The sequence below is a fragment of the Schistocerca serialis genome, chromosome 1 (genome assembly GCF_023864345.2).
Source record: "Schistocerca serialis cubense isolate TAMUIC-IGC-003099 chromosome 1, iqSchSeri2.2, whole genome shotgun sequence".
NCBI lineage: Eukaryota > Metazoa > Arthropoda > Insecta > Orthoptera > Acrididae > Schistocerca > Schistocerca serialis.
In genome coordinates this window covers 207,081,109-207,094,396 of record NC_064638.1, presented here as the reverse complement: position 1 = coordinate 207,094,396, position 13,288 = coordinate 207,081,109, and the positions used below count along the sequence as shown (strand labels likewise).

General features: G+C 44.8%; 1 protein-coding gene across 5 annotated transcripts in view; it reads right to left on the bottom strand.

The window, feature by feature from the left end:
- The window catches only part of LOC126465767 (UNC93-like protein), a 364,481-nt gene that overhangs the window by 57,707 nt on the left and 293,486 nt on the right, over positions 1-13,288 (bottom strand). The window lies entirely within an intron of this gene.

Genomic DNA, 13,288 nt, shown 5'->3' with positions numbered 1-13,288 from the left:
GTTACAAAACCAGAATCACGCATTTCCTCGAAGAAAAAAGGCCCGATAACGGTAGATGTGGTAAATCCAACCCATACCTTGACTTTCTCGTCGTGCAATGGAGTTTCCACGACAGTTCTAGGATTATCGGTAGCCCAAATTCTGCAGTTGTGGGCGTTGACAGACCCTCGGAACGTGAAATGAGCTTGGTCGGTCTACAACACGTTACTCAACCAATCGTCATCTTCCGTCATCTTTTGAAACGCCCACACCGCAAATGCCCTCCGCTTCACTAAATCGCCAGGTAACAGTTCATGATGCCGATGGATTTTGTACGGATAGCATCGGAGGGTACGCCTCAGTGCCAACCAAACACTAGTGTATGGAATGCCGGTGCGACGTGCGACTGCACGAGCGCTGACTCTCCGTGCATAGACGAACCCGCTACAGTCTACATTTCTTCCTGAACTGTCTCAGCAGTATTACGCCTTGTGCTCGGTCGGCCACTACGGGGTCTATCGTCTAAACAACCCGTGGCTTCGAACTACGAAATCATTGTCACCACAGCTGCATTTGTCAACGGATCTTTACCCGTTCGAATCCCCTTCCTATGGCGATAGGATCGTAACGCTGAACTCACACATTCCCCATACCGATAATACAGGTTCACTAAAAGCACCTTTTCATGTAACGTCAACATGCTGCGACTGCTGGCGCATCTGCTTCTTTCTCTCATTACAGCTCCTTTTATATAAATTGTCATGCGCAGTCACTGACGTTTAGCTGTCCAGCGCCATCTGTCGGACATTTTGTGAACTTTGTTTTTTTTGTTCTAATAAAACTCCATGTCATTCCAAGCATGTGTGTCAATTTTTACCTCTCTATGTACATTATTGCGTGGTTTATTAAGTTTTCAATTTTATACTGACTTTTTGACCACTCGGTATTTGACTAACTGGAGTTCTAATTATAACGTGTTGGTGCTGCGATTTCAAACGCCACTGTGTGCAGTAAGAAAAACATGTAATGTAGATCAGGTGGTGACCTTGAAGGTCAAATTAAGGTCAAAACGGGCTGATTAACTTGAATAAGAGCACAAGGTATCACTCTGACATCTACTGCAAGTCGACCTTCCTGTCTGAGGTACCAAAAGTCTTAACTGCGATTCTTCTCAGCTTACGCAACCTCACGTTCACCGCTCCCGCCCCCCCCCCCCCCCCCCCCACAAACACACACAATTAATAGACAAATTCATCTATGCCTTAACTGAACACAGCATATATGAAGAAACGTACCGTTATGGTTTGTCAATGTCGACATCACTAGAGGAAGAGAACAAGCTCATCTGGAAAAATATGGTGGAATTATGTGAATCTTCTGTTATAACTATATAACTAATTATATATTTCGATAAGAACTTCGTTCTGAGACGAGTGGCCGGTTCAAATCCTGCCTCGGTTATGGATGTGTGTGACGTCCTTAGGTTAGTTAGGTTTAAGTAGTTCTAAGTTCTAGGGGACTGATGACCTCAGAAGTTAAGTCCCATAGTGCTCAGAGCCATTTGAACCATTTGAGAGGCAGGGGTACATAATACTGTGCACAGATATACCCTTCTTTTCTTTTTCCTAGCGTTTAGACCGTCCAGTTCAAGATACGTTGTTTCAAGACCTGTCAAATTTTATTTTTTTTATAACCTTGTGGCTGGATGTGTTTTTCACGTCATAGTCGTGAAGGTAACGTAAGGAAGGAAAGTTGTATGCGCCGTCTGTATGTGACTTATGGTAGTAGTTTAACTGCGCATCGTTTTGCTGACATAGAATTCGGGGACATTTACGTAAAAGAGTGTCGGAAACTATCTAAAAACTACACTCAGGCTTGCGGATTGTGTGTGTGTGTGTAAGAGGGGGAGGGGAGGGGGTTGCGTGGGAGCCTTATCACCTTTGGCCATTTTGCCGCCTGTGTGTTAGGTAAGCCAGAGGTTTCAGACTTTATTTATTGATCTTTGTTTACAAGTGTTGAGCATACAGCGGGGTGTTTTCGCCTGTAAGGATGGTGGACGTAATTCTTTTGTTTTATATTATTTTATTTTATTTATTGTTTTTACTATGATCATACTTTAACTGAGGTTAGGATAAAGGTACCAAAGAGTGCGCAGTCCCAAAGAGAGCTTGTGTTCCTGACAGCTGACTAAACTTATCAGCTCGCCACTGACGTAGTTGTTTTCAGCCTGGTATCAGGAACACCTCGCAGAAGTTATCTGAAGAGGTCATGTGTTTCCCAAGTGAAACAGGTAAGAATAACTTTTCAGCTTCCTTGTTGTAGTTCTGATACAGTGTTGCATAAGTTATAAGAACACAAGAGCAATAGCCTTTAATTCTTAACTGCATTTTGAAACGCTGGCTTGCAAATTACCATACTGCATCCACATGTTTTGCCATTGAGACCTGTGCTGCCATCTGTTGACTTGGCTTTGAATCATTCTTTCACTACGAAAGAGCGCGCAGATTACGTCCCCGAAGAGTTCTCTTTAGGGTTGGCTGGTTGATTGAAGGAGAGGATCAAACAGAGAGGTCATCGGTCCCAACGGATTAGGGAAGGATGGGGGAGGAAGTCGGCCATACCCTTTCAAAGAACACATTTGCTTGAAGTGATTTAGGCAAATCATGGGAAACGAAAATCAGGGTGGCCGGACGGGGGTTTGAACCGTAGTCCCTCCGAATGCGACTCCAGTGTGCTAACCACTGTGTCATCTTGCTCGGTCTTTGTTTGGGCACTACTGCAAATTTGCGTTGTGGAGTCGGAAGGATAGGTTTTGTTTCCGAATCACTTCAAAATAAGTACAAAAATCGGACAGGAATGTCATCTAAACTGAGGCCAGACAACAAACTGAAAATGGAGACAGCAAACAAAGGTTGCCGCTGCTCTTGCTACGAAAGAGTCTGCTTTAAGAAAAGATACTGAAAGCTGTGTGTAGAGAACATAGATTTTTGCCCTTCGAGAGGGGATCCAGAGCATTTAGTATGGGTGATAGTGGTAAGAACAGAGCTCTTCATATGAGGATGATATTGCGTTCATTTGTGACATTTGTTAAATGCGTAATCTTTGGGCATGTTTTGCGTGTTCTTAAACGCAGGTGAATGTAACAGTGCGCATTTCCCGTTTTTTGTATTTTCGAAAAGTGCAATGAAAGTATTACCTCTCTGCTGCTGTAGTTTTTTGAACAAGTAGATTTTGTGTTAATAAATATAAACCTAAAATGATTTTGTTTTCCTACTGATAATAACCCAGATATTTACGGCTATTCCTTAACTGCGCACTCTTAGGCATGGTTCCGCTATTTAGTGTCCTGCAGGTGCAACTCCATCGTCTGCCAGGATGTATCGTAGCACTTTATATGTGTGCCATCGTTGGGGAAGGATCGTGCCTACAGTTGCTAATTGAAAAGTGGTGTGGCGTAGAGTGCCGATCTTGCCAAACAGCTTCTGGGACCTGCATTTTTTGGTGCAGGTATTTTTCGTGGACTGCATCGTGGTGTTCCTTTGTCCTTATTCTCCAGGGTGCTCTGAGGGACCATCGGAGACATTTGTTTTGTATGACTTGAAGTGTCTTGGTGTCGGATATTGTGCCTCACGAAGCCGTTCCATAGAGCAACGTGGGCTCCACCGTGTCTCGGTATAGCCTCATCTTCGTGGAAACATTCAAATCCTTACTCCTGAGGAAGCGGATGTGAGATCTCAACACTCTTTGTCCGGCTTTCTTCTTTTCTGCGACGAGATGGATGAAGAGTAATTTCGTATTCAGGTAAACCCCCAGGTATTTTTCTGCGGGCGACCAAGGAATGGGTTGGTTTCCGATGTGGAGCCTCGTAAGGATGACTAGTCGGTGGCTTGTCAAAATAATGACCACTGTTTTATCTGCGTCGATAGTAATCTTATGTAGTGTGCCCATTGATCAAAGAGATCCAGTTATTGTTGCAATCTCGCACTGCCTTATCTCATTTTCTTTCTCTTGTTAAAAATGCTGTATCGACAGCATAGAGGCTAACTGACATGTACGGAACTGTAGGTACGTCATTGATGTTGTTGTTGTTGTGGTCTTCAGTCCTGAGACTGGTTTGATGCAGCTCTCCGTGCTACTCTATCCTGCGCAAGCTTCATCATCTCCCAGTACCTACTGCAACCTACATCCTTCTGAATCTGCTTAGTGTATTCATCTCTTGGTCTCCCTCTACGATTTTTACCCTCCACGCCGTCCTCCAATACTAAATTGGTGATCCCTTGATGCCTCAGAACATGTCCTACCAACCGATCCCTTCTTCTAGTCAAGTCGCGCCACAAATTTCTCTTCTCCCCAATCCTATTCAATACCTCCTCATTAGTTATGTGCTCTACCCATCTAATCTTCAGCATTCTTCTGTAGCACCACATTTCGAAAGCTTCTATTCTCTTCTTGTACAAACTATTTATCGTCCATGTTTCACTTCCATACATGGCTACACTCCATACAAATATTTTCAGAAACGACTTCCTCACATTTAAATCTATACTCGATGTTAACAAATTTCTCTTCTTCAGAAACGCTCTCCTTGCCATTGCCAGTCTACATTTTATATCCTCTCTACTTCGACCATCATCAGTTATTTTTCTCCACAAATAGCAAAACTCCTTTACTACTTTAAGTGTCTCTTTCCCAAACTAATTCCCTCAGCATCACCCGACTTAATTCGACTACATTCCATTATCGTCGTTTTGCTTTTGTTGATGTTATATCCTCCTTTCAAGACACTAACCATTCCGTTCAACGGCTCTTCCAAGTCCTTTGCTGTCTCTGACAGAATTACAATGTCATCAGCAAACCTCAAAGTTTTTATTTCTTCTCCATGGATTTTAATACCTACTCAGAATTTTTCTTTTGTTTCCTTCACTGCTTGCTCAATATACAGATTGAATAACATCGGCGAAAGGCTACAACCCTGTCTCACTCCCTTCCCAACCACTGCTTCCCTTTCATGTCCCTCGACTCTTATAACTGCCATCTGGTTTCTGTACAAATTGTAAATAGCCTTTCGCTCTCTGTATTTTACCCCTGCGACCTTCAGAATTTGAAAGAGCCTATTCCAGTCAACATTGTCAAAAGCTTTCTCTAAGTCTACAAATGCTAGAAACGTAGGTTTGCTTTTCCTTAATCTAACTTCTAAGATAAGGCGTAGGGTCAGTATTGCCTCACGTGTTCCAATATTTCTACGGAATCCAAACTGATCTTCCCAGAGGTCGGCTTCTACTAGTTTTTCCATTCGTCTGTAAAGAATTCGCGTTAGTATTTTGCAACTGTGGCTTATTAAACTGATTGTTCGGTAATTTTCACATCTGTCAACACCTGCATTCTTTGGGATTGGAATTATTGTATTCTTCTAGAAGTCTGAGGGTATTTAGCCTGTCTCATACATCTTGCTCACCTGATGGTAGAGGTTTGTCAGGACTGCCTCTCCCAAGGCTGTCAGTAGTTCTAATGGAATGTTGTCTACTCCTGGGGCCTTGTTTCGACTCATGTCTTTCAGTGCTCTGTCAAACTCTTCACGCAGTATCATATCTCCCATTTCATCTTCATCTACATCCTCTTCAATTTCCATAATATTGTCCTCAAGTACATCGCCCTTGTATAGACCCTCTATATACTCCTTCCACCTTTCTGCTTTCCCTTCTTTGCTTAGAACTGGGTTTCCATCTGAGCTCTTGATATTCATGCAAGTGGTTATCTTTTCTCCAAAGCTCTCTTTAATTTTCCTGTAGGCAGTATCTATCTTACCCCTAGTGAGATAAGCCTCTACATCCTTACATTTGTCCTCTAGTCATCCCTGCTTAGCCATTTTGCACTTCCTGTCGATCTCATTTTTGAGACATTTGTATTCCTTTTTGCTTGCTTCATTTACTGAATTTTTATATTTTCTCCTTTCATCAATTAAATTCAATATTTCTTCTGTTACCCAAGGATTTCTACTAGCCCTCGTCTTTTTACCTACTTGATCCTATGCTGCCTTCACTACTTCATCCCTCAAAGCGACCCATTCTTCTTCTACTGTATTTCTTTCCCCCATTCCTGTCAATTGTTCCCTTATGCTCTCCCTGAAACTCTGTACAACCTCTGGTTCTTTCAGTTTATCCAGGTCCCATCTCCTTAAATTCCCACCTTTTTGCAGTTTCTTCAGTTTTAATCTACAGTTCATAACCAATAGATTGTGGACAGAGTCCACATCTGCCCCTGGAAATGCCTTACAATTTGAAACCTGGTTCCCAAATCTCTGTCTGACCATTATATAATCTATCTGAAACCTGTCAGTATCTCCAGGCTTCTTCCATGCATACAGCATTCTTTTATTATTCTTGAACCAAGTGTTAGCTGTAATTAAGTTGTGCTCTGTGCAAAATTCTATCAGGCGGCTTCCTCTTTCATTTCTTAGCCCGAATCCATATTCACCCACTACGTTTCCTTCTCTCCCTTTTCTTACTACCGAATTCCAGTCACCCAAGACTATTAAATTTTCGTCTCCCTTCACTATCTGAATAATTTATTTGATTTCATCATACATTTCTTCAATTTCTTCGTCATCTGCAGAGCTAGTTGGCATATAAACTTGTACTACTGTAGTAGGCGTTGGCTTCGTGTCTATCTTGATTGATATAGACGTTGAAAAGTGCTGGCGAGATTACAGATCCATTCGGGATACCAGCATGTACTGGGTTCTAGGCAAATTTCTTGTCGTCGATGAGCACATACAATTTCCTGTCTTGAAGGAAGTTACCAAACTTAGCAGTCGTTTATGGTGGTGTTTTGGTTCAGCTTGACAATTAAGTTTTCACGCCATACTTTCTCGAGGTCCAAGGACACTCTAATTGTCGAATATCGTTTATTAAAGTTGTCTTGTATGGTTTCGGTGATGCGGAGTAGTTTAAGTTCGGCGGAGAGTTTACTTTGGTATCCGAACTGTCTCGGTCGGATCACGTTGTCCTGTACCATAGTTTCTTCTAGTCCTTTGAGTAATACCCGTTGGAGGTTCTTCGTCAACGTTGGTAGAAAACTAATCGAAAGGGAGAGATCCTTCCCGGGTTTCGGCAGTGGCACCACCCTCGCCGTCTTTCACGCCTCTGGGAAGTATCCATACTAAAGACAATTGTTGAAAATTCTTGTGATTAGGACCAGAGGCTTCGTGGGAAGATGTTTTAAGTCTTCATTGGTGACCTAGTCGTGTCCCGCCGAGTTGTAGGTCGTGTTACAGATGAGTTGTTTAATTTCCGCTGGAGTGGCGAACTGCCCGAAATTGCGTTGGTTCATTCCGAAAGATCATTGGGGCTGTCACGACCTGCTCCTCATAGCGTGGAGTTATCATCTGCTGTTGATATGCGTCGGCATACAGTTCCGCTTGTGTCTGTGGGCTGTATATCAGGCCATCTGGAGGACTTACTGCTCTTTTCAATGTATTTTGGTGACGCAGGTCCTTCATCACTTGCCAATCGTCTCGCTTTTGCATCAAGAAGCCGGACATCTTGATTGCCCAGACTTCCCTACGCCATTCTGTGACGCATTTGTGGAGTTCCCTGTTCAGTTTATACATTTGTTTTCCGTCCTTAGGTTTCCTAAAGCGGAGCCGACGCCTCCGGAAATAATTCCGTTGTGTTTTGATGGCTTTAAGACTTGAGGGAAACGCCTAAAAGTGATGTCTGGTTGAAACATTTGTGTTGTTGGCTCGCGTTTCGCGGTTTCGTCTATACCGCTGCGTCTAAGGCGGCCCTCGATGAGGACTCTTGTGTTGGCCGAACGTTGTTGTCAGGAAAACGCTAAACTGCGGCCAGTCGATCTATCTTGTGTTATGTGGCGGCAGTGGGACATGTGCTCTTTTTAGTATTCCTATTATCATCTTGTGATCTGACGATAAGTCACTGATCATCGAGAGTTGAAGGTTGATGTTGACTTTCTTGAGAACCGCTATATCAAGGACGTCTATTTGCTGGTGAGCAAAAGGTGGCACTCTCGTAGGGTCCTTCGGACGGATGACAATAATGTTTGGGTTTTTTTCTAGACCGAATTGTTGCTGACCCTTCGCATTTGATTTTCTCGCATTCCAAGCAGTGTGCTTGCTGTTGCGATCGCCTCCCAACAGTACCCTATCGAACGATCAGAGAGGCACGTAGGTATTCAGATAATATGAACCGGTTTGGACTGAAATATGCACCAACACATGTGATGTTTCTTATTGCTGTGACGATGGTGACCGCCGTAGCTTCCAATTCTTAGTCTTGGAAGCTGTTCCTCGTGATAATGAATTTCTTTTTTGAGTAGGACGGCAGTCCCGCCTACTCTTTGGCCGTCTCGATCTGTACAGTACATGTGCATGTTCGGTATGCGGAAATGTGTCGACTCCTTTAAATGCGTCTCTGAAATGAGTGCAACGTCAATCCTGTGGCGCGTAAGGAAGTCCGTTAGTTCTGTCTTTTTCGGCCATTCTGATCAAGGATTTCCGTGATTTCCCTAAATCCCTTCAGGCAAATGACGGGATGGTTCCTTTGACAGGGCACGGCCGACTTCCTTCCCCATTCTTCGCTAATCTGATGACCTCGCTGCTTGGTCTCTTCCCTCAAATCAGCCCAACCCAACCCGCTTGTCACTGGACTTTGTCGTCTTGCTCTTCCTGCCTGGTATTTTTCGTGACAACGGTCTTCTGTTGTGGTGGCTGACGAGCGGACTTCGCTTTATATTTCCTCAGAAGCGCTTGGTATGTTTCGCACCCGCATCCGGAACTAAGGCATGTAGGTTTCACTATTTTTTGGCACTTGGCAGTCCGCTGATTTATAATGGCCACCACATCGGACGCATCTCGGTGGGAGGCAGCAGTAATTGGCTGTGTGTCCCCACCGCAGGCATAGTTTGCACTGGACTGGGCTGTTCACATCCTATATCCTACGGTTATCTTTTTCCTGCGGTAGCCGATTGCGGGACGAGTTTCTTTGTTTTCTCGTCTCTCTTGTGATATTGATGTACATCGATGACGTTGTTCTCGCAGTACTTTGAACACTTATTTCCCAGGAATCTGTTCTGGGAGACGTTTAATGACGACTTTGAGCTTCTTATCCATCGGAAATTGATGAGTAGAAGGATGGATGTAGTGGTTGGCGAAAAAGAACATGGCTTGTTCCTGGCCTGCGAACGTCTCGAAGTGATATTATATTCTGTCCCGCTGGTAAATGGCCTTCAGACCGACACCGAGAAGCGAGCTGAGCGCTTTGTTGAGTTCAAGGTAATCCTGTGTATGTTAAATGGTCATTGATGGTACCACGGTTGGTTTGAGGTGGTTTGTTTCCTATCTTTCGGTCGCTGCTGCCCCATCAGGCTCTTGGGCCTCTCTGGGCGGTGCCCCTGGTGCAGCAGCTTGGTATCTGTGCATCATCTCTGTTTCGTCAATGCCTCGTTTGCGTGGGTTGTGTAGTTCCTCTGCGTTCTTCCTGTGGTGCCTCTTATACTTGACGTTAGTAAAGTCGTACTCTTCTTTCCAGAAGCGTGTAACATCGTCGTTATATAACTGTTGGTACAACTCTACTTCATGTGTCGTGAGTGACTGACGATCGTCACCACAGTACGCCTCCTCCTGCAGCCGCTCTTGCAAGGAGCCTGCGGGTGGCACAGAATATGGTTTCGAGGTTGAGCTGTGCTGTTCCCTTCGGCGGATGGCACCTAGGCCGCTCCTGTCCTCCGTTGTGAAGTCCATTCTGTTACTTCCCACGAAGTTACTGGTGGGTCACAAAATTCACTTCGATAAAGAGGAAGCAATGTGTTTTGTACTGGAGGTCGAGGCAGGTACAAGTGTGCAGAGTAATTGCAGTGGTCCGACGAGAACAGCCAGAATTCTTTTACCAGTGCTTCAGCCGTATTTCAAACTTCGCGATAGGCTCAATGTTCTATAAGGCTATCTAATTTTAGCTACAGAATATCATAATTGTCACATTGTTTTTCCGTTTTTGCGACACATCAGTCTGCTGATGTTACATGCATCGCAGTGGGGAATGTCACACATGAAAGAGACACGTCTATTGGCCAATAATTGATTCCGCCATCGAACAAGTGGTACATGACTGTTCTGCATGCACCCATAACGAGGCAGCCACATCACAAAAATTTTCTCTATGGCCCATGGCGGAGCACTCATGGGTCTGTGTGCTCATGGACTTCGCCAGTCCCCTTTCAGGCGCCATATGGCTGTGTCATGGATTCCTAGTCTACCTTCCCATACACCCCTAGGTTGTTTACATAATATTGCAAGTTACGGTTAAGGCCTTAGCTACCATTGCGTTATCGAGGTTGTGCAGTGCCCCTGGTTTCAAAGGAATTAGAGGCTTTCTGCCACGGAATTGGAATTCTGCAGCTGTCCATTGCATCGTCCTGTCTGGCATCAAACTCAGATGTCAGGACGGCATATTCATTTCGCGACAAAAGAAAAGTCTCGGTGACACCGATAGAAAAGGCTCTCTCCATGTTTTTGCAATCTTACCAAGCAAATCCAATCAATGGGCACAGTCTTACTGAGATTCTGCATGGCTATCAGCGCCTCGGTCTCTTCAATATATTGTCCCCATTGCTTGCCCCTGGAACGAGGGCCATGCCATGGTATCAGGAAGGTTCGGCCATCTGGTCATGCTCAGTATGGTGAGATATTTGAGTGAATGCAAGGCATCGTCCTGAATTTAAGGAGTGATGGCTATAGTAGTTGAAGTAGGTCACTAGCACCTCACATTCCATGCTAACCACCTATCTGTGTATTATACAGAGCAACAGGTACCACAAAGAACTCATATGTGAGGTATTTGCACTCGCGGGAACCATCAACCGACCTTTACTCCAGTAACGGAGTGCCATCCACAACTATTCCCAATGTGGACCACTTGGCATGTAAATTACCCCCTCGTCCAGAGAAACCCGCAACCAGCGAAAAATGTGCCAGGGGTGATCTGTTGGAGCTGGAGTACCACTCCATAATCGCTGCAGTTGCCTCGAGTCGTCATCAGTTCTTGACCTCAAGTACATAGTGGGCTGTCGGCTTGTCACTATTTCAAAGGATCACCCATAACTTACTGGTGGAGACCACCGAGGTGGAACCCTTAGCGTAAGTACCTGTCACCCATCGTCCCTTGATTGGTAGCACACCAAATCTGGAAACTGATAAAATTGGCTCCAAAATTGGTTAGTTGGTAGAACACCAACTCTGGATGCTCCTAAACTGGTAGGAAATTGGAAGATTGATAGGACACCAAATCCCAAAAGCGGTTAAATTTCCTGTAAAATTGGCAGCCTTATAGGATGTCAAAACCAGAAATTTGCAAATTGGCTGTAAAATAGGCAAACTCATAACATAGATCATAAAATTGGACATAAAATTAGGTAATTTGTAGAACAGGCCGATAAATTGGCGAATTGGTGGGATAGATCAAAATGCAGATGTACGAGCTAAAAACTGAATACTTTATGTGGAAGTGTAAATAAGTACACTGTTATAGAAAAAAAATGTGTGTAATGTAGAATGTAAATGCCACTCTCTCACTTTAACAACATTCTCAGTCAGATTAATATTCATATTTTAGGTCGTGATCGCTGTGTTCCCCAGTACTACATTTGGTATACGTGGCTTATGACTTTTTTAAGTGAGGGAATTGTGGGCTATATGTTCATATAACTGTACAGGCAACCCGTAGAGAACATGTACCCGAAGGTCCGTAGTGGAGGAGACGGAGAACAGGGAGAGAGAGAGATGGATTGTGGAGCCATAAATTCTAATTGCAGCGACCAGGCTCTTGGGTTATTCTGGGAAGCAGCACTGAGGGACATTGGACTGGAGCACTCTCCTCCTTCAAGTTAGGATCAAGAGGACGCCGGTTCGCAAAATATTTTACCTGGGCCAAGCAGCAGTCTGTCACAAAGGCAGCCATTTGACGGAAAGTAGATGGAGAAGTCATTTAAGAGAGACTGCTGTGACTGAGCCTTTGTGTAAATGGCGGGAATGTCACGAAACTCCGTGCATTTCATGTTAGAAACTGGGACGATACGGACAGAGTGACTGGTGAACATGTTCAGTGGAGGTAAGTCTGTAACTCCCCTGATGCCAGGGAGTCCCTAGATTCTTTTAGCGAACGGCAAAAAATGTATATATTTCATGGGCACGGCTGTCTGGGAAGCTTAAAAGCATACTTTCAGAAACTAGGAATGGTCTGCCTCGAAAAATTAGATCTGTCCGTAAATGAGCGACTGTGGTCCCGTTTAGGTAGATGTTTTTTGCCAAAACATGGCCATGCTTACCCTGAGAACGACGCATCCCTTTTCTAAAATCTTCTTTTTTCAAGACGAGAGAGATGGTGAGTCGCTGATTGACGTGGATATGGAAAGTAGGGGCTTGCCCCCCCCCCCCCTCTGCCCCCTACCACCGCGTTGGAACCCTGGTGCTGTGTCTGGATTGGCTACCAGGCCAACAGAAGAGGGGAGATTCAATGAGTAGAGGATAGGTCCATTGGTTTGTGCAATGTGCGGGTGGTTTCCTGTGTACAAATTCGGCTCCTGTGTCGTGGAAAGTGGTTATGATTCATTGCCTTCTTCGTGTTTTGGCCCACCACTGGTTGGGAAATTCAGGTCTTTCCCTAGTGGGTGAGACTTGTCTCCTGTATCTTGAGGTTACCTAAGGGCCATTGGCAGTTTCCAACTGTATCTACAGTGGAACTGCATACCATCTCGGACATATCGTGTGTCACGAGAGTGAACTCATTCGTCCTGAATCGGCAGTCTGACGTTTGACAATTCCTTCGCAAACTGCCGTGCCTGTGAGTCAAATTGGTTTGGCCAGACCCTCTAACTGGTGCAACTCACACTGAAATTTTCCGGAATTTCAGGTCTCTGATAGGGAAGTTTCCCGCGTTCTGATCAGAACGCCAGACTGCGTAGTTTGCAAATTTTCGTGGAATCGTCAGAACATTACAGGTGCCGCAGCGCCCAACTCCTCACCCACATGGTGCCGTTTTCTGTTGCCGCCTCAAGGCTGGTTCAAATGGCTCTGAGCACTATGGGACTTAACATCTATGGTCATCAGTCCCCTAGAACTTAGAACTACGTAAACCTAACTAACCTAAGGACAGCACACAACACCCAGCCATCACGAGGCAGAGAAAATCCCTGACCCCGCCGGGAATCGAACCCGGGAACCCGGGCGTGGGAAGCGAGAACGCTACCGCACGACCACGAGATGCGGGCCCCGCCTCAAGGTGAAAGGTTAAAATACTGC